Below are 20,005 nucleotides of genomic sequence, written 5' to 3'. Positions count from 1 at the left end.
TTGAAACATGCCATATAAAAGTAAATTCACAAAAAAAGCTAGGTGTGCATCAGCATGAATTGATTAATCATTTGATTCTCGGGTTTAAAACCACAATTTACTTGATCATAGACTTTCGTCAAATGAAAACCATTTAAAACATGACGTATGAAAATAAAAACGCTGTAAAAGTGGGCTAAAGCATAAATTGACCAATCATTAGGCTCACAGGTTTAAAACCGCTTATCACCTGAACATAGACTTTCTACAGATGAAAACCGACTTTAAAAATGTGGATAGATGAAATTAAAAGTTCATCCCCAAGCGATTGCATGACCAAAAAAGCAGGGAGGCATAGTTGGTGACCGGAGGCTTTAGGGAACAGGAAGAATCCATCTCTTCCTCTGAACTTGATAAAAAATTAAAAAAAAATAAAACATGCATGGTGGTCTGAGCCGAGGACTCGTCGCATGGACATTTGATTAGCACTCTGGACCAGTAGTTTCTGGCTGGGAAGCTTAGGGATCTGTGAACAATGCCCAGCCTAAAATGAGTAAGCAGGAATCTGTCGTAATCAGAGGTGGTCACTTGCAGATAGGGCTGCATCTTAGGAGAGATCAAGATATGTTGGTGGGCTATAACAGTAATTTTGGAGATCTCTGAGTTAAATCTAAGATTTTCTACAAAGGGGCCGATTCCAATTCCGGTCGGAAATCGGCCCAACCGACTCGTACCCGGAACGGAGTCTGACCGACACCTACCGGCACCCTACAACCCGTGCAGTATGATGCAAAGCCCGTGATTTACAACCGAGCCATACGGAAACCAAACCGTACGACCGAGCCGGACAAAATCACTCATCTGCCCGGAAAATGGACACGAGCCGCACTGACCGAACCGAACCCGGAATTAACCCGACTGATACGTACCCACGACGTCCGAGCTGCACAGTACGATGCAAAACACAATAAATCAGACCGAATCGCACGGAGCCCAAGCCGCACAACCGACCCGGAGCGAAAACGTACCTGAAACGAGAGAGCCCACGGTGACAGACTCGCATGCAACACAGAACACAATAAGCGTGAAAGACACGGAGCAACCCGCACAAGCCAACATGAGAGTCCGACTTGGTCAGAAGAACGTCTCCTACATGCCCACCAAAAACAATGCCAAACACACAAAAAAAGGACCAGTCAAGCCATGACAAAGTCATTAAACACACAACAAAAGACACAAAGACACACCCACAACTCTACCTACAAAAAGGGAAAACTACACTACCATGATCCTTTGCAAATACAACAGAGCAGCCAGCACAGAACAACTGGAGACACCAACCACAGACACACACAAAACTCACCCATCACACAACCCACACACCATCAACACTTCTCCAAAAGCTCACACACATACACCTACCAAAACAGACAACCACACACCCACCCTCACTTGCACCCACACACCCACCCACCCACATCACTCCTCACCACCACCCATCACCATGCCCCCTAAGAAGAATCCACCGTTCACAGAGACAGAGTTAGAAATATTGGTAGATGAGATCCTCAGAGTTGAGCCACATTTGTTTGTCACATTGGTACAAAAGACACCCATGTCACAGAAAACCAAGATGTGGGACAGAATCGTGAACAAGGTAAACGAACAAGCACCAGCGTATCTCACAAAGACCGACATCCAGAACAGGTTGTATGACGTGCGCAGGAGGGTCAAGAAGCTCCTTCAGAAGGAACACGCCTTGAGCCAGGTCACTGGCGGTGGCCCTCCTGCCAAACCAGTCTACTTCAGGTCCTGGGAGGAGAAGGTGCGGGACATCCTACCATCATAGGGCATCCATGGCCTACCTGACATACCAGAGCCTGGTGAGTACACAACCAATATGCCCAATTTTGTGTTGCAATACACACACAGCACCGTTAAGGGGACTGTGAAACCAGGCACTGAGAGCAATAGTATAGGAAACAATAGTCAATCAGCCCAAGAAGTCTATGCAATTCAGACAAACACAATAATGGCCATATCATAGTGAATTGTAACTGTGTCATGACATCTACAAAGCTACCAACAAATAGGGCAAGGCAGTGGCACTAATCTGAGTTAACACTGTCAGACATCCCTGCCACCACAACCAATATCTCACAGTGAAGCTGACTGACAGGAAGGAATAGTGGGTATGCTTGTGAAGTGAGTGTATACCAAAGCATGATGGTGTTTATCTGTCAATGACCAGACAAGTCAACGCCGTCTAATCCTCGTGCTACAACACCCTGCGCATGCTCCGCAAGATCTTCAGATGGATCTCCACGGAAACCAGGAAGACCGTCACCCAGGCACTCGTCACCAGCCGACTGGACTACGGGAACACCCTCTACGCCGGAACCACAGCGAAACTTCAAAAAAGACTCCAACGCATCCAGAACGCCTCCGCCCGACTCATCCTCGACATCCCCCGACACAGCCACATCACCGGACGCCTGAGAGACCTACACTGGCTCCCGGTCAGCAAGAGAATCACGTTCAGACTCCTCACCCACGCACACAAGGCTCTCCACGACCTGGGCCCCAAGTACCTCAACGACCGCATGACCTTCTACACGCTCACCGCCAGCTACGATCGACCGGCCACGCACTCGCCACCGTACCACGCATCCGCAGAGCCACCGCCAGAGGAAGATCCTTCTCCTACCTGGCAGCTAAGAAGTGGAACTCCCTCCCCACCCACCTTCGGCGAACCCAAGACCATCTGGCCTTCAGGCAGCAGCTCAAGACCTGGCTGTTCGAGCAGTAACTTTCCCCTCCCCCAGCGCCTTGAGACCCTTCCGGGTGAGTAGTGCACTATACAAATGACGTGATTGATTGATTGATTGATTTATGTCACAGATAATCAGATAATGCACCCCCTCACAATTGCACCATCAACACCTCCCTGAACAATGCTCACCTCACAGGGGCATGGAAATGGGCTGGCAAGTACTCTGGGAGTGGGCTCTGTTGTGGGTAGCACAAGGCCCTGCTGGGACTTGGCAACCGCCAAACAACAGAACTCCACTGTCAGCCATCTGTCAGCACAGGCAAACCCCCTCACAGGGAAGCAGAGTCAGAAGGAGGGAAGTGACGGCATGCTGGGAAGGGGGTGTAGGCAAGAGCATGCTGAGACTTTCAGTCACTCACAATATCCACCCACCCAAATGGCCCAGCAAGCTCACACTGAACCATGCTCACCTCACAGGGAGTGCAAATGGACTGACAAGATGTCTGACACTGGGTCCTGTTGTGGGGAGCACAAGGCCCTGCTGGGAATTGTGCACCAACAAACACCAGGACTGCGCTGTCAGCCATCTTGTCAGCAAAGGCGCACACCCTCAGAGGGACGCTGAGTCACAAGTTAACAGGGATCACACTCCTGTGTCAGCCACCTGATGGCCCTTGAGTAATAATTTCCATGTCATGGAAATCCATACATGAGCTGGGTATGTGCACACATCAACATGCACATTGAAAGGCTTCATGTCGGCAGGACAATGTGCTACCACAACATCAAACTCTGTCTGTGACAACAGAAGACAATGCAGTGTTCAGGCATGCATCCTGACGTCATGTTGCAAATGTCAAACATTGTTACAAAGATAAAAGAGGGGTGAATGGTCTACTTCTCCTGTGCAACCTGGTTCATAACTGATTGTGTTACCTCCATTGAAAGCAACACATATGTACACATGGGTAGTGTGTGACATCATGTTTTTCAGCATCAGTGTACTGTAGCAGCAGCATCATTGGCTCCCCCTTGTCGCAAATATGCTGTGCCTCCACCTGGAGGTAACTTGGCTGGTTCCCCAGTAGTAACCAGAGGAGAAAACTGAGAGTGTGTGTTTGTGCTCAAGTGCTGTGAGTAAAAAACACATACACCACCCAAAGGCAAAGGAAAAGTGTTGAACATTGTGATGTATGAAGTGACAAACAAAGGTGTTGTGTGTGGATCCAGCTACTGATCCACCACACCACGGTTGGTCACTGTTGGTCAACATGTAGCAGCCCCGTGTAATCCTAGACCTAATATCTCCTCTGGAGACTACTGGGAAAGCAGCCAGTCTACCTCCAGGTGGAGGCAAATCATATTTGCAGTAAAGGTGATCCAAAGTAAATGCAGCTACAGCACACTGATGCGGCAATCCAAGTAGCATGGCCCCATTCCTGTATACGTATAGGAGGGAATTTACTAAGGAATGAAATCATGTACATATCATGGCTGCACAGGATGAGTGATCCACTGCCCCCTCCTTCATTGTTAGTACTACCCATTGCAAGGTGAATGTATCAGTAATTCTTTCCCCCTCCCTGTTGCAATATACATAGGTCAACCATTGATATCTGTAGTAACATAAATGACAATGTCTGTCTCTTCCACACTCAGTTTCCACTGGGGATTCTGCACCAAATGAAGATGAGTCCCTGGCCCAGACTCTGGTGGAGGAGGAGCTCTCTGGTGTCGATCTGGCTCTGTCCTCTTCGGATGACGACAATCAACCTGGAACCTCCGGTGTGAGTCATCAGGCAGTCCCACCATCAGAAACACCTGCACCCCCTGCAGCCATGTCAACACCATCTGGCCACAGACCTAACACCACCGCCAACACAGAACGACCTAGGAGACCAAGTTCAAACAGCACAGGGGCCCCCACCACCCAGGATGCTACCAACAATGACACCAGTGGCAAAAGCCAAGGGGGCCCTGGGTCAACTGTGTCTGCCACCACAGGTACAGCCCGTGTGTCTAGGGGTGGTGGGAGTGGTGTTAGGCAGAGGTCACGGTCTGCAGAGGGGCCTGGACTGCCTGATGACCCCCAACTGGTACGTATCATAAATGCGTACCAGGGTAGCACCGGAGGATTTAGCCAGGTAGTGGGGGTCCTCAAGGACATGCAACAGGAGCAGGCTGCCCATCATACCCACATGGAGGCCAAGTGGGACAAACTTACAGTGGTGCATATGGACATATTGACCTGTTTCCACCAGATCAGCACTAATATGTCCACACCTCCCTGTGTGCCCACAACATATCATGCAACAACATCTGCAAATGACACAGGGAGGTAGGATGAATCTGGTGGAGAGTCTGATGCACCGTCGGCGCCTGCTCCTGAGGATCCCCACCAGAAAAAGAGGAGGGGTCGTCCAAAGAAGAACAAGTGAGCCACAGTTGTCCCTGCACATCCCCCAGGAACCGAGAACCTGTTTTGGATGTTGGTCTTTGTGTGCAAAGCTTTCACCTTGTTGCACATGACACAAATCCCCATCATGACATGAAGGGTCCATGTTGTACCAATGTAGAAGATGAATGTGGACTTCACTCTGGACATTTCATCTACTTCTAACTCATGTGTGAACTTTGGATTCTAAACCTCATGTACAGCACTATCTCCATACATGTATGCCAATAAAATCACTATTACACTATACTTGCCTATGTTGTGATTCCAACTTGGTATGTGTCATGGAGATGATAAAATGCTGAAGCACACAGTGTATGCCGACTACTACAGCAATGCAAAAACAACAATTTCTGGACAGAATGCAGAACAATGTCATACATTCACCCCAGTACAGAGATCTGGGCCTAAATCCATCTTTTTTTGCACTCCACACCACCCCAGTTCAGCCATGGCAATATGCAAATCAGCCTTGACCCTGTGCCTCATGGTAAAAGTCCAGCTCGAACTGCTGAGCCATGTCTTCCCTGGACCGGAATCAAGCCAATAAAATCACTATTACACTATACTTGCCTATGTTGTGATTCCAACTTGGTATGTGTCATGGAGATGATAAAAAGCTGGAGCACACAGTGCATGCCGACTACTACAGCAATGCAAAAACAACAAATGATGGACAGAATGCAGAACAATGTCATACATTCACCCCAGTACAGAGATATGGGCCTAAATCCATCTTTTTTTGCACTCCACACCACCCCAGTTCAGACATGGCCATATGCAAATCAGCCTTGACCCTGTGCCTCATGGGAACAGTCCAGCCCGAACTGCCGAGCCATGTCTTCTCTGGACCGGAATCAAGCATCCTAGGACCGGTTTCTGGCTATCAGCCATCTTCAGCCAGGATAGCTTGACTCCAGTGGTGTGGAGAGCACGAAGCTCATGTCTGAGCATACCCTTCCCACTCGGGGTGACAAATGCAAAAACAATTGATGGACAGAATGCCGAACAATGTCATACATTCACCCCAGTACAGAGATCTGGGCCTAAATCCATCGTTTTTTTGCACTCCACACCACCCCAATTCAGACATGGCCATATGCAAATCGGCCTTGACCCTGTGCCTCACTGGGGGTGAATGATTTGCCATTGTGCAACATTCCGTCCATCATCTGGTGTGTTTTGACTACTACAGCAATGGCATTACCGTTATGTGACTCATGTTGATGTGACACCTATAAGGGAGACACACCAATTGGGCTCCACAACACATACTCACCATGGACATGTGACACATTGCCTACAAAGATGGTTGCCAGATATACAGTGAAATGCACAGACACCACACCCTTCCACAGTCACTGCCAACTAGCCCACAGGTGAGGTAGCCATATGTCAGTCAGATATGTGAAGACAGACAAAAGACATTACTAAGTGAAGCACAGGTTCATTACAAATCATAAACAAGTTTATTACACAACAATATCAAGGTGATTCCACATGACAGTGGGCACAGGGTCACCAAGTGTCGTCAAATGGCGCTTTACGGGTGGATACTGGATGTCGGTGTCAGACTTGCCCCAGGAACTGGCAAAGTACCTTGGGAAGGACAGAAATGATACACAGTCAAAAGGACACCAGAACAGGATGGAAATGCAATAAACATGTCACAAGAAACTTACACAATAACCACTTAGCATGTCAGCACCATTGTGGACTACACACCATATGACAGGATACATCACTGCACGCTTCGAGTCAAGTACCACACAGACAAACTCTAACAGCAACTGAGCTGCACAAACACATCACAGGCTCACTCAGGACATTGACATGACAACCCTGTGAACTCACCTTCAGCTGAAGAAGTTGTTGATGAGCTGTGTGCGGACGTCACCCTCATCATCATCATCACTGGCCTCGTGGCCCAGGCCAGGATCCTCCACAGGTGCTGGATGTTGGTCGTCGTCATCCTGGATGAGAGGCTCCTCCTTTTGTACTGCCATGTTGTGGAGCATGCAGCAGACAATGATGATTTTACACACCTTTGCAGGCTTATATGGGAGGGCCCCTCCGGTCTTGTCCAGGCAGCGGAAGCAGCTTTTCAGGAGACCAAAGGTACACTCGATGACTCACTTGGTTCTGCCATGTACCTGATTGTAGCGCATCTGGGATGCTGTCACAGGGTTCCTCAGGAGTGTCAGCAACCATGGCATGTTGGGGTATCCAGAGTCACCTACTTGCGGAGAATCACACATTAGTTGAGTATTGTAAGGGGGTGGGAGACAAAATTGCAAAGCACACACAATGGTAAACAGTACACACCAACAAGCCAGGCACGCTGGTTTGGCATCTGTGACATCATCAATGATATGCGACTCCTCCTCATAATGTAGGCATCGTGGGCCGAACCAGGGAAACGTACACACACATGTGTAATCACCATGTCCTCCAGGCATACCACAAGAGCATTGATTGAGTGGTAATGTTTGCGGTTGCGATATGTCTGTTCCTGTGCCCATGGTGGTATCAGGGCCACATGTGTGCCATCAATTGACCCAATCACGTTTGGCGTCCTCCCCAGTACATAGAAGGCATCCTTGATCTCTGCGAGTTCACCCGGTGTAGGAAGCTTTATGTAGGAGTACAGGTGAGTCAACATCCCCTCCAAGACATCTCGGAGCACACGGCTGAACATAGTTTGTGACATACCACCAACACTAGTCACAGTGTGTTGGAAGGTACCGGTGGCAAAGAAGTGCAGGGCTGCCATCACCTTCACCTTTGGTGTCAGTGCTGTCGGGTATGTGCGGCCAGGTTCAAGATGCTGCGCCAACTGCTCCGCCAACTCATAGATCATGCTCCTGGTGAAGTGGTACTGTCGGATGCTGTCGCCTTCCACCATGGTCTCGAGGTCAGGGAACGGTCTATGGGGCCCTGCAGTACAGAGATTAGCAAAGTAACATCAGATATTCAGGTACCCATGTGGCACTCACCTTGCAAAAAATCTAATTTTACATCATAGCTATTCACAATTAACTAAGGTGTGTGCGGTTGTTTATGGACACATATATCACCTTCATGCACATCATCTCACATATAAAGCACATCACATATGTGTACATGAGTTCCTTGGGGTGCAATGCCAAAACATTGGGCTGTGGCACAGTACCCATGGACTGCTGTCACGTTAAAAACACACAACACAATTGCAAGGGAAGACTGATGTTTCACAGGCATCACAACTCCATGTCAGGGAAATAGCCATGATCCCTGAAATACCACATGTGCTCTGGAAAGACAGGTTGTATCATGGACATCACACAACCAATAATGAGTCACACAGTTAGTGGCCCCTGTGGTCCCTGCAGGCCATACATTGATCCCCCTTACACATTCACACACAGCATGACATTGCATGCACAAGGCACATGGTGGACCCTGTCTCACATTGGGCACATGGAACCACAAACATCATAGAAACAACATGCACACAGACTGTGTGGGTAGATCATGATTGTAGCCATGGGTCTGACTGTGACGTACATGACATGCAACCCTGTACTCATGGTGTATATGGCAGGTCATACACATCTCCAAACTGGCACTGTGTCCATTACTCATGCCCATAAGCCAACACTTTGAAATTACATTTGTGAGGTGCACCACACCAAAACTAATCTGTCCCCATGATTTCCTGCCCAGCCTGGGAGTGGCTTGACCTAAGTGCCATTCAAGAATAGAAATGTTGCCCCCCTACACATACAGGTGATCCAGCCTTACATGCCATGGGATGCAGTGTGGGACATGCTGTGGTGTTAAAAGTGTGAAAAGTGTGAGCCCACATTCCTGGGTTCAAGGACCTGTCTTGTGTTGCGGCTGTTCAAAAAAATTATAAGTGGAGCCAAAATAAAGAAAGAAAACTTTCTTTCTTGAGTCCCCTCACTCACCGGAGTTTCCTCACGGTGACATGCTTCATCATTGGGGCCATCCCAGTTCTCTACGAAAAGGGGCGTGCTGCGACTTGCGACTTGCGAACTACGTAGGAGCACTTGGTTGTGAAGGACTATGTGTGGTGTAAAAAAAGTGTAGTGGAGTATTAAAAATATACCAAACTAGGAGCAGAATAAATTATTGGGGCCCATTAGCACAGTATTTTTAATTCACTTTCACCCACTCCCCTCCACTCTACTTTTTTTGCACCACACATACTGGCACATGCATCAAGCGATTTTGGAATCGCAAATGGTGCGAATCGCAAAATTCGGCCGTTTGCGATTCCAAAATCACTTTTTGGGATGCATCATTCATATCCCATTTCTAGCAATTTAAGAAATCGCAATTTTTTGCGATTTCTCAAATTGCGATAGCATTTAAGAAATCGCAAATTTTGCGATTTCTTAAATGCTATGCATGATTTATTTATTTTTGCGAATTCACAATTTTAAAGGGAAAAATTACCATGAAGTACACCTTCATGGTAATTTGCAAAAAGTTTCAAAAATGCAAATAAATGCATTTTTGAAACTTACATTTAACACACACACATGCCCTTGGGACATGTGTGTGAGTAAAATGTACTTACATGACATTCCAGGGGTGCAGGGGGGGTCCTTTGGACCCCCCCTGAACCCTTGAAATTGCATTCTCATTTTGCGATTCCCTAATTGCGAATTCGCAAAATGAGAATGCCTTCCCAATGTAAAGCGTTTCCTTATTTGCGATTCGCAATTAAGGAATCGAAAATAAGGAAAATTAGGGAATCGCAAAAAAAATTGCGATTTTTTGATGCATAGGATTTTGCGATTCCTAAATTGCGATTCCTTAATTTTCGCAATTTAGGAATCGCAAATTCCTACAATGATGCATGTAGCTGATAGTCCTTCACCTAATCGACCCTTATTGATGGTGGTTGTAAAGTCAACCTTATAGAAAGCTATCCTAGTGGTAGTATGAACCAGAAGTCTTCAGGCTAAGACTTCAGTAGGCGAGTTAAGCAAGTTGTTTTACCATATATAATCCCTTGAGTACCAAATGAAAGGACACCACATAAGGTATATCTCAAATATATATGTATTTAATCTAAACAAAACCCCTCTGCACTCTTTATGAAGTCAGAGGTCAAAATACAATAGAAGTCACACAGTTAATATGGGATAAGTTGCACAGTATATGTTATGCCCTAGGGGCCTCACAAACGATATACTAAGAAAGTGGTATAAGTACCACGTGAGAGTTAGAAAGCAGGCCTGGGGCCTGTGGAAAACGCTGGGGCTACACTAAATAACCAAAGGTTAGGAAGTAGGAGGCCCACGGGAGACGCGTGCAGTGTCTAAACACAGACGCGGGTTACCATTGACTTTCTACGGGAAACAAAGAAGTTACAAATAGGCAATTTAAGGACACTTCCGGATGGACTAGGATGGAACCCTTTTAAACTATTACACTTCGAGAGTCAAGACCCACGAGAGCACAGGAGTACTCGTGTTACCTCACCCAGGGAAGCCGGGTGCATAGGTGTCTTTTCGTGTCGGGTTTCGTCGTTGTTTTCTATGGAGAGCTGCAAAGAAGTGCTGCAGGCGACCAGAGGAAAAGTGTCCGGGTGGATCCAAGGGTGGATCGAAGATCTAAAGAACCTGAAAGTAGAGGGGACAGAGTCTGGGTCACTAGCCAGTGCCCAGGAAGATACCAGGAAGCAACCAGGCGATGTTGGGTGCTTGAATGTGAAGAAGGCGAGTTTGTCTATTCAGCCACGAGGTCCAGGAGGCATCAATGATGACCAGGTGCTGGATTTGAGCTGTCCCACAATGGATCTTGATGACTGCGGTGTTGGTATCCAGATTGGACCCAACAAGCCTTGGCAACTGCAATCCATGCAGGATGTAGAGATTGGCTCTGTTGCAGACCAGCAATGTCTGTGGTGCTTCTCCTTTTCAGGGAAACTGGAGCTAGCATAAGGCAAACAGTAAAACAAATTAAATTCAAGGTGATATCTTCATGGGGCTCACTAGCCAATGGGCAAGGAACTGGGAAGACGCATCAAGCTCAAATGCAAAGGCGGGGCACAGGGGACACTCGCGGAGTGTCGGGGCCTCAGCTTCGGTGCAAATGTTGTTCGGGGCTGGAACTTCTCGTATTCCAATGCACAACTTACTGAGGCTTCAGGTAAGGAGTGCAGGTAGCAAAATGCAGGATGTCCAAGGTGTCCTGTCCCACGTCTCTCATGTCCGCCACATGTCTCAGCTTTGCTGTGGATGTCGGTCGGGGTCAGAGAAGTCTGGAAGTCCAGTTCTTGTGTCCCAGAGTCTTTGGGTTCCGACGGGAGCCTTAAAACTGCAGACTGGCAAAGTTGCTGTTGGTGCCTGTTTGCACAGGGTGGTCACTCCTTGACCACAAGGGAGATGTCTTCCATCTTCCAGTCAGAATGGAATGTCGAAGGTCCAAGATATGTCTTTCAAAGATTCATCCAGGATAATCTAAAGTCCTAGGGACACAGCTTGTTTACTTATACTAAGAATAGGGCCTGTCAGTGGAAATTCTACTATCAGAGACTGTCGACTTGGCTGATTTACTTGGGGTGAAAGTTACAGTTAACAACTCATGTTGGGTGGTGCTAGCGATCTACCGCCCACCCAATGCAACCCCAACTTTCCAGGACCTATTTGACCCCATTATATCAGACCTCAGCACTCGCTACTCGAAAATTCTAGTCACAGGAGACTTCAACTTGCACTGGGATAAACCCCACTGGGACTTACCTACGCGTCACTTGGACACCCTGATGTCAGCGTTAAACTTTAAACAACTCGTGAAGGTCCCCACGCATATCAAAGGTCACACCCTCAACCTGGTGTGGACTACAGACCCATCTGTGATACTGAAAGAGGTAGCCCCATGTATCTGGTCTGATCACTACTTAATATCCTGTGAGATATGTATCAAGGGCCAAATAATTAATCCAATATCGGAGGTCAGGATAACTCGCAAATGGGCAGAGGTTGACTTGAGAACCCTGACCAAGGCGTTCTTGCCTAGGGACTGTCCTCCGAGCTTAGATCATAGTCTGGATCAGCAATACGCGGATCTAACGCGATGCCTGACACTAGCTATTGATCAGATAGCACCAAAGAGAACGAAGCTGATAAAAGGTCCGGGTAAGGATGCCCCATGGTTCACGCCAGCACTGAGGGACCATAAAAAAAAACTCAGAGCCCTGGAAAGAGGTTGGAGGAAAACTAAACAGGACTCAGCCAGGAACCTCTACCGAACCTCTTTGAATGCATATAAAAAACATATCACTCTCGCCAAAGCCGAATATTATGAATCTCGCCTAAGTAAGGCAGCCAACGTGCAGAAAGAGACCTTTAAGATCCTGTCGGAGTTGACTAAAAAACCGGACAGTGTTCAGTCCCCCATAAACTGCAATTCCTTTCAGGGATACTTTCTGGAGAAAGTAAGAACCATTATCCAGGAGATAAAAAGTGGTATGTCTAACGGGATGGTCATAGCCATAGGCCCTCATAAATCAACTGACTGTTCCATCACACTGTTTCCAGAGATTGACACTCTGAGCCTGCAGCAGTTGATGGATAGAATCAAGTCTGGATCTCCAGCGGATCCTTGCCCACCTAAAGTCTTTCAGGCAGCCCGTCCCCTTTTGGAGGAGCGTGTCATCTCCCTCCTAAATAGGTCCTTGAAAACAGGACAACTACCGGTAAGAACTCAAGGAAGCGCGTGTAAGACCGTTGCTAAAAAAGCCAGGTGCAGACCCCGCAATACAAAAAAATTATAGGCCGATCTCTCAGTTACCATTCCTCTCTAAAGTACTGGAACAACATGTACTAAAATCCCTGTCCTTGTACTTGGAGTCCCATTCCCTACTTCATGAACGACAAGCAGGGTTCCGAGCACATCATAGCACCGAGTTGGTGATGCTCTCGGTGCTGGATGAACTGAGAGGCCTGGCTGACGGTAAAAAACCGAGCGCCCTGATTTTGTTAGATCTTTCAGCTGCGTTCGATACCGTCAGCCATGCGTTGTTGCTGGAAAGACTGAGTGATTTTGGCATCAAAGGCCTGGCCTTCAGTTGGTTGCAGTCATTTCTGTCAGGAAGGACCCAAAGAATACAACTTGGGGTAGAAACCTCCGCAGTGGGAAAGCTAGAATGTGGGGTGCCCCAGGGCTCGGCCCTATCCCCACTGCTATTTAATTTATACCTGCAGCCTCTGATTGCCTCCCTGGCGCGCATGGGCTGCACAGTTTACAACTATGCGGACGACACGCGGCTGCTGCTGAGTGTCGACAACACAAGTGCCGCTCAACTCCACACCCAGAATATCTTGAGATACACGGTCCAATGGATGACAGGAAACCTTCTAAAAATCAACCCAGATAAGACTGAGGTTCTGGTGATTCCATCCGCCACCTCACCATGGTGTGATCTCTACTGGCCCGCAGAGCTAGGTCCGGCCCCAAAACCCAGCCTGAACGTGAAGAGCCTGGGGATCAAATTAGACTGCGACCTCTCTATGGTCAACCAAATCTCTTCAGTGGTGGGCAGCTGCACTAATATTATCCGACAGCTACGGAAATTAGTACCTGTCATCGCCCAATCTATGCTACGTTCCATTGTCGCAGCCACCGTGATCTCAAGAATTGACTACGGAAATGCCCTCTACCTTGGCCTACCAAAAATCTTGACAAATAGGCTACAGGTGGTGATGAACGATGCTGCTCGTCTCATTTTTAGATTGCCAAGACGAACCAAAGCATCCCCCCTGCTACAGAGTCTCCATTGGCTCCCCATCAAGGAGCGAGTGGAATTTAAACGTTTGTGTATAGCCCACAAAGCCATTTATGGCATGGCGCCCGCATACATTAAAGACCGTGTGGCAGTGTACAGCCAAAAGAGAGTTCTCAGATCTTCAGACTCTCAATTACTGGTCTGCCCTCGGTACAAACTAGTTACCAAGGGCGGAAGAGCCTTTTCGGTGTTGGTTCCTCAGCTATGGAACACACTACCTGAGCCATTGCGCAGGGAAGAGAACCTCCTACGCTTTAGAAAGGGGTTGAAAACGCTGCTGTTTAGGAGGTCCTTGAGTGCCATCTAGGCTAGTGGATGCTTCTCTGTGTTGCTAAAGTTGTTGTTTGTACCATCGATTCCCGAGCGCTTCGAGGCCTGCAGGTGATTGAGCGCGCTATAAATCAAAAATAACAATAACAATAACAATAACCTGGGCAGGGGGGGGGGTTACACTTCCTTCCCTTTGTCCAGTTTCACACCAGAGCTGGGGCTGAGTGCCTCAGCAACTGGTTTGAACCGAGCTATGCATGGAGCACCTTGTGTGCCCCAGGCAGTGTCTGGAAAAGGATCTGCTGATGCAGCCCTCCCTGCCCAATACACAAATCCCTATCTGGAGAGGTGCTGGCACCTCCCTGGATAGGAAACCTATTGTCCAGGCCTCCCCTGCCAGAGTTTCGTCCAGCAGCAGGAGGTCAGACAGTGACTCGTGTATGTGGCAGCAGCATCCATTTTGTGATGCGGAGGCTCTGTTTAACTTTAACTGGGTAAAGCAGTAACTTCATGTCTTCTCCCCCTAGAAGGGTGGAATTCTACCCCCGCCGCCAGGACTGGCGTGGGGGGGGGGGGGTATTATTCCAAAGTGTTTGACACCTTACACGACATGTTTTGATGAAGCCAAACCAAAGTTAGCATTAACCGCAAGGATTATAATGCACTTAAGAGTATATGGCATGGCTATATCATAGAACAGCTATAAGGAGATGGTTCTGAAAGCTGCAGAGGGGGTCAGCTCATGCCAGGGCACCCTCTCACATAAAACCAAGCACTCTGCCTCCAGGATTGTCGAGGCCTACCATAGGAGTGGCTTATAGGTGTATATGTGTCTATATTTTAGTGATTACACCACCTTAACCAGGCTATGGGAACAGACCTGTGGTGTCATTTTGGAAAGCAAACCAGGGGCGGCACAATACATGCAGCAGCCCCTGGTAGGCCTAAGGTGCACCTATGCAATGGGTACCTACGGTACACTATACAGGGGCTCACAAGGGTGACCCAGTAACCAATCTGGTATGTACCTTGTGTCAATTAAGAAAGAGAACAGCTGGGCTGTGGGTCTGATTAGCATGCCCACAGCCACACTAGAGTCGAAAAACTAGAGAATCACAGCAAAAAGTAGGGGTGACCATAGGAAGCAGACCCTACTCTCCTACATTGTTCACACATGTGATGGTAGTTACTTTGTGTGTCATGAATCAAACTCACTGTTGGGGGTATTTGTCATGCACTACACACTGTTGGAATGATGTTGTTGTGAAATGTATTTAGATGACATGCCTATGGTTGATGTTTGATGATGTGTGGCGCATCATCCTCCCTATGGGTGGGGGTGTCAATATTGTCTGCCACACTGACCCCTATGGGTGGGTGAGGCAGTATTGATAGGTAACATGACACATATGGGTGGGGTGGCATCAGTGATAGGTAACATGCCCCTATGGGTGGGGTTCAGAAAAGGGGGTGGTGATGAACCGAGTGTCTGAATTAAGCAGACCACTCTTACCCAGTCCAAAGATCAGGGCTTGATCCATCACCGTTATTTAGCTCACTGCACCATCCCAGTTCAGAACCTGGCTATATGCAAATCAGTCTGTCCCTGGCCCAGTGCATCATGGGAACAGGGCAGACTAAACTACCAAGCCAATTCTTCACCAGAAAGGAGACAAGCTTCCGGGGACCGGTTTCTGGCATTTCAGCCGTCGTCGGCGCGGCTTGCTTGAATCCTGATGGTACAGTGAGCAAGGGACTCATGTCTGAGTATACCCTGCCACACCTATAGTGGCCAAAAACGATTCAGAAAAGGGGGTGGTGATGAACAGAGTGTCTGAATTAAGCAGACCACTCTTACCCAGTCCAAAGATCAGGGCTTGATCCATCACCGTTATTTAGCTCACCTATGGGTGGGGTGGCATCAGTGATAGGTAACATGACACATATGGGTGGGGTGGCATCAGTGATAGGTAACATGCCCCTGTGGGTTGGGTGGCAGTGGGGGCGGGTAACATGCCCCTTTGGGTGGGGTGGCTTCAGTGATAGAGCATATGACACATATGGGTGGGGTGGCATCAGTGATAGGTAACATGCCCCTATGGGTGGGGTGTCAGTGGTGGTGGGTAACATGCCCCCTTTTTGTAAATCGTTTTTGGCCACTATAGGTGTGGCAGGGTATACTCAGACATGAGTCCCTTTCTCACTGCTCCATCAGGATTCAAGCAAGCCGGGCCGAAGAAGGCTGAAATGCCAGAAACCGGTCCCCTGTAGCTTGTTTCCTTTCTGGTGAAGAATTGGCTTGGTAGTTTAGTCTGCCCTGTTCCCATGATGCACTGGGCCAGGGACAGACTGATTTGCATATAGCCAGGTTCTGAGCTGGGATGGGGCAGTGAGATAAATAACGGTGATGGATCAAGCCCTGATCTTTGGACTGGGTAAGAGTGGTCTGTTTAACTCAGACACTCTGTTCATCACCACCCCCTTTTTGTAAATCGTTTTTGGCCACTATAGGTGTGGCAGGGTATACTCAGACATGAGTCCCTTTCTCACTGCTCCATCAGGATTCAAGCAAGCCGGGCCGAAGAAGGCTGAAATGCCAGAAACCGGTCCCCGGTAGCTTGTTTCCTTTCTGGTGAAGAATTGGCTTGGTAGTTTAGTCTGCCCTGTTCCCATGATGCACTGGGCCAGGGACAGACTGATTTGCATATAGCCAGGTTCTGAGCTGGGATGGGGCAGTGAGATAAATAACGGTGATGGATCAAGCCCTGATCTTTGGACTGGGTAAGAGTGGTCTGTTTAACTCAGACACTCTGTTCATCACCACCCCCTTTTTGTAAATCGTTTTTGGCCACTATAGGTGTGGCAGGGTATACTCAGACATGAGTCCCTTTCTCACTACTCCATCAGGATTCAAGCAAGCCGGGCCGAAGAAGGCTGAAATGCCAGAAACCGGTCCCCGGTAGCTTGTTTCCTTTCTGGTGAAGAATTGGCTTGGTAGTTTAGTCTGCCCTGTTCCCATGATGCACTGGGCCAGGGACAGACTGATTTGCATATAGCCAGGTTCTGAGCTGGGATGGGGCAGTGAGATAAATAACGGTGATGGATCAAGCCCTGATCTTTGGACTGGGTAAGAGTGGTCTGTTTAACTCAGACACTCTGTTCATCACCACCCCCTTTTTGTAAATCGTTTTTGGCCACTATAGGTGTGGCAGGGTATACTCAGACATGAGTCCCTTTCTCACTGCTCCATCAGGATTCAAGCAAGCCGGGCCGAAGAAGGCTGAAATGCCAGAAACCGGTCCCCGGTAGCTTGTTTCCTTTCTGGTGAAGAATTGGCTTGGTAGTTTAGTCTGCCCTGTTCCCATGATGCACTGGGCCAGGGACAGACTGATTTGCATATAGCCAGGTTCTGAGCTGGGATGGGGCAGTGAGATAAATAACGGTGATGGATCAAGCCCTGATCTTTGGACTGGGTAAGAGTGGTCTGTTTAACTCAGACACTCTGTTCATCACCACCCCCTTTTTGTAAATCGCCTATGGGTGGGGTGGCATCAGTGATAGAGCATATCACACATATGGGTGGGTCGGCATCAGTGATAGGTAACATGACACATATGGGAGGGGCGGCATCAGTGATTGGTAACATGACACATATGGGTGGGGTGGCATCAGTGATAGGTAACATGACACATATGGGTGGGGTGGCATCAGTGATAGGTAACATAACACATATGGGTGGCATCAGTGATAGGTAACATGACACATATGGGTGGAGTGGCATCAGTGATATGTAACATGCCCCTATGGGTGGGGTCAAACGCGGTACAAAAGGGGGTTGTGATGGACGGAGCATCTGAATCAATCAAACACTCACACCCAGTCAAAAGATCTGGGTTTAATCCATCACCGTTCTTTAGCCCACTCTGCCACCCCGTTCAGACATGGCTATATGCAATTCAGTCTGACCCTGTGCCTCATGGGAACAGTCCAGCACGAACTGCCAAGCCATGTCTTCCCTGGACCGGAAACAAGCTTCCGAGGACCGGTTTCTGGCATTCCAGCCGTCTTCAGCCCAGCTTGCTTGAATCCAGTGGCAAAGTGAGCAAGGGACTCAGGTCTGAGCATACCCTGCCACACTTATGGCGGCCAAAAGCGGTACAAAAGGGGGTGGTGATGGACGGAGCATCTGAATCAATCAAACACTCACACCCAGTCAAAAGATCTGGGTTTAATCCATCACCGTTCTTTAGCTCACTCTGCCACCCCAGTTCAGACATAGCTATGTGCAAACCAGTCTTACCCTATGTGTGGGGTAGCAGTGGGGGGGGGGTAACATGCCCCTATGGGTGGGGTGACATCAGTGACAGAGCACATGACACATATGGGTGGGGTGGCATCAGTGATAGGTAACATGCCCCTATGGGTGGGGTGGTTGTGGGGGTGGGTAACATGCCCCTATGGGTGGGGTGGCAGCAGTGATAGAGCACATGACACATATGGGTGGGGTGGCATCAGTGATAGGTAACATGCCCCTATGGGTGGGGTGGCATCAGTGATAGGTAACAAGACACATATAGGTGGGGTGGCATCATTGATAGGTAACATGACACATATGGGTGGGGTGGCATCAGTGATAGGTAACATGACACATATGGATAGGGTGGCATTAGTGTAGGTAGCATGCCCCTATGGGTGGCGTGGCATCAGTGATAGGTAACATGCCCCTATGGGTGGGGTGGCAGTAGGGGTGGGTAACATGCTCCCCCTGGGTGGGGTGGCATCAGTGATAGGTAACATGCCCCTATGGGTGGGGTGTCAGTGGTGGTGGGTAACATGCCCCTATGGGTGGGGTGGCATCAGTGATAGAGCACATCACACATATGGGTGGGGTGGCATCAGTGAAAGGTAACATGCCCCTATGGATGGGGTGGCATCAGTGGTAGGTAACAATACACATATGGGTGGGGTGGCATCAGTGATAGGTAACATGACACATATGGGTGGGGTGGCATCAGTGATAGTTTTTTTTTTTGTTGAAAATTTGTTTATTTGCATAGTAAGTAGCGCATCAGTATGGAACAGTTGTTATACATAGAAATCGCACAGTGGTACGCTCTGTTAGGCACAATAGTATCAAATATAATACACATTTTCCATTTGTTTAAGCATGGGCGAATTTTGCGAATCTCGCGTTCGCGAATTTTGCGGATTTGCAAACTCGCAATCCGCAAAATCTGCGAATTCTCGCGAATTTGCGGATTTTTGTTTTTTTGTGTTTGCGCGGGTTTCTGCCAGTTCGCGAGGTTTTTGTACAATTTCGCAAACGCGAACTTACCTGTCGGGTCGCAAGTTTTGCGAACTTGTTGTTTCTACGTGTCCAGCCTGTTTGGGACACTCTTCTTCATCACTGCCACTCTCTGTCACCACTGCCACTCTCTGACTACTCATGCCACCCTCTGGCCTACCCATGCCACCCTCTGTTTCATCACAGCACCCTCTGGTTGTCCAGTGTACATTATTGTGGCAAAGCAAAGCACACCTTCCCTGCCTCAAGTGACCTGAATTAATTTGGGGCTGATTAATGTGTCACAGAATATTTTTTTAGCTGGCACCTGCTTCCTTAGTGCTTCCTGATTAGTGATCTTTTGCACTTGCTAAGTGATTTCATTGTTGCAAAATTAGTTACAGCACCTGCCCTGCCCCAACTGACAATAATGAATTAGGG

This window comes from Lissotriton vulgaris, chromosome 5, assembly GCF_964263255.1.
Source record: "Lissotriton vulgaris chromosome 5, aLisVul1.2, whole genome shotgun sequence".
NCBI lineage: Eukaryota > Metazoa > Chordata > Amphibia > Caudata > Salamandridae > Lissotriton > Lissotriton vulgaris.
This window is presented reverse-complemented; position numbering follows the sequence as displayed.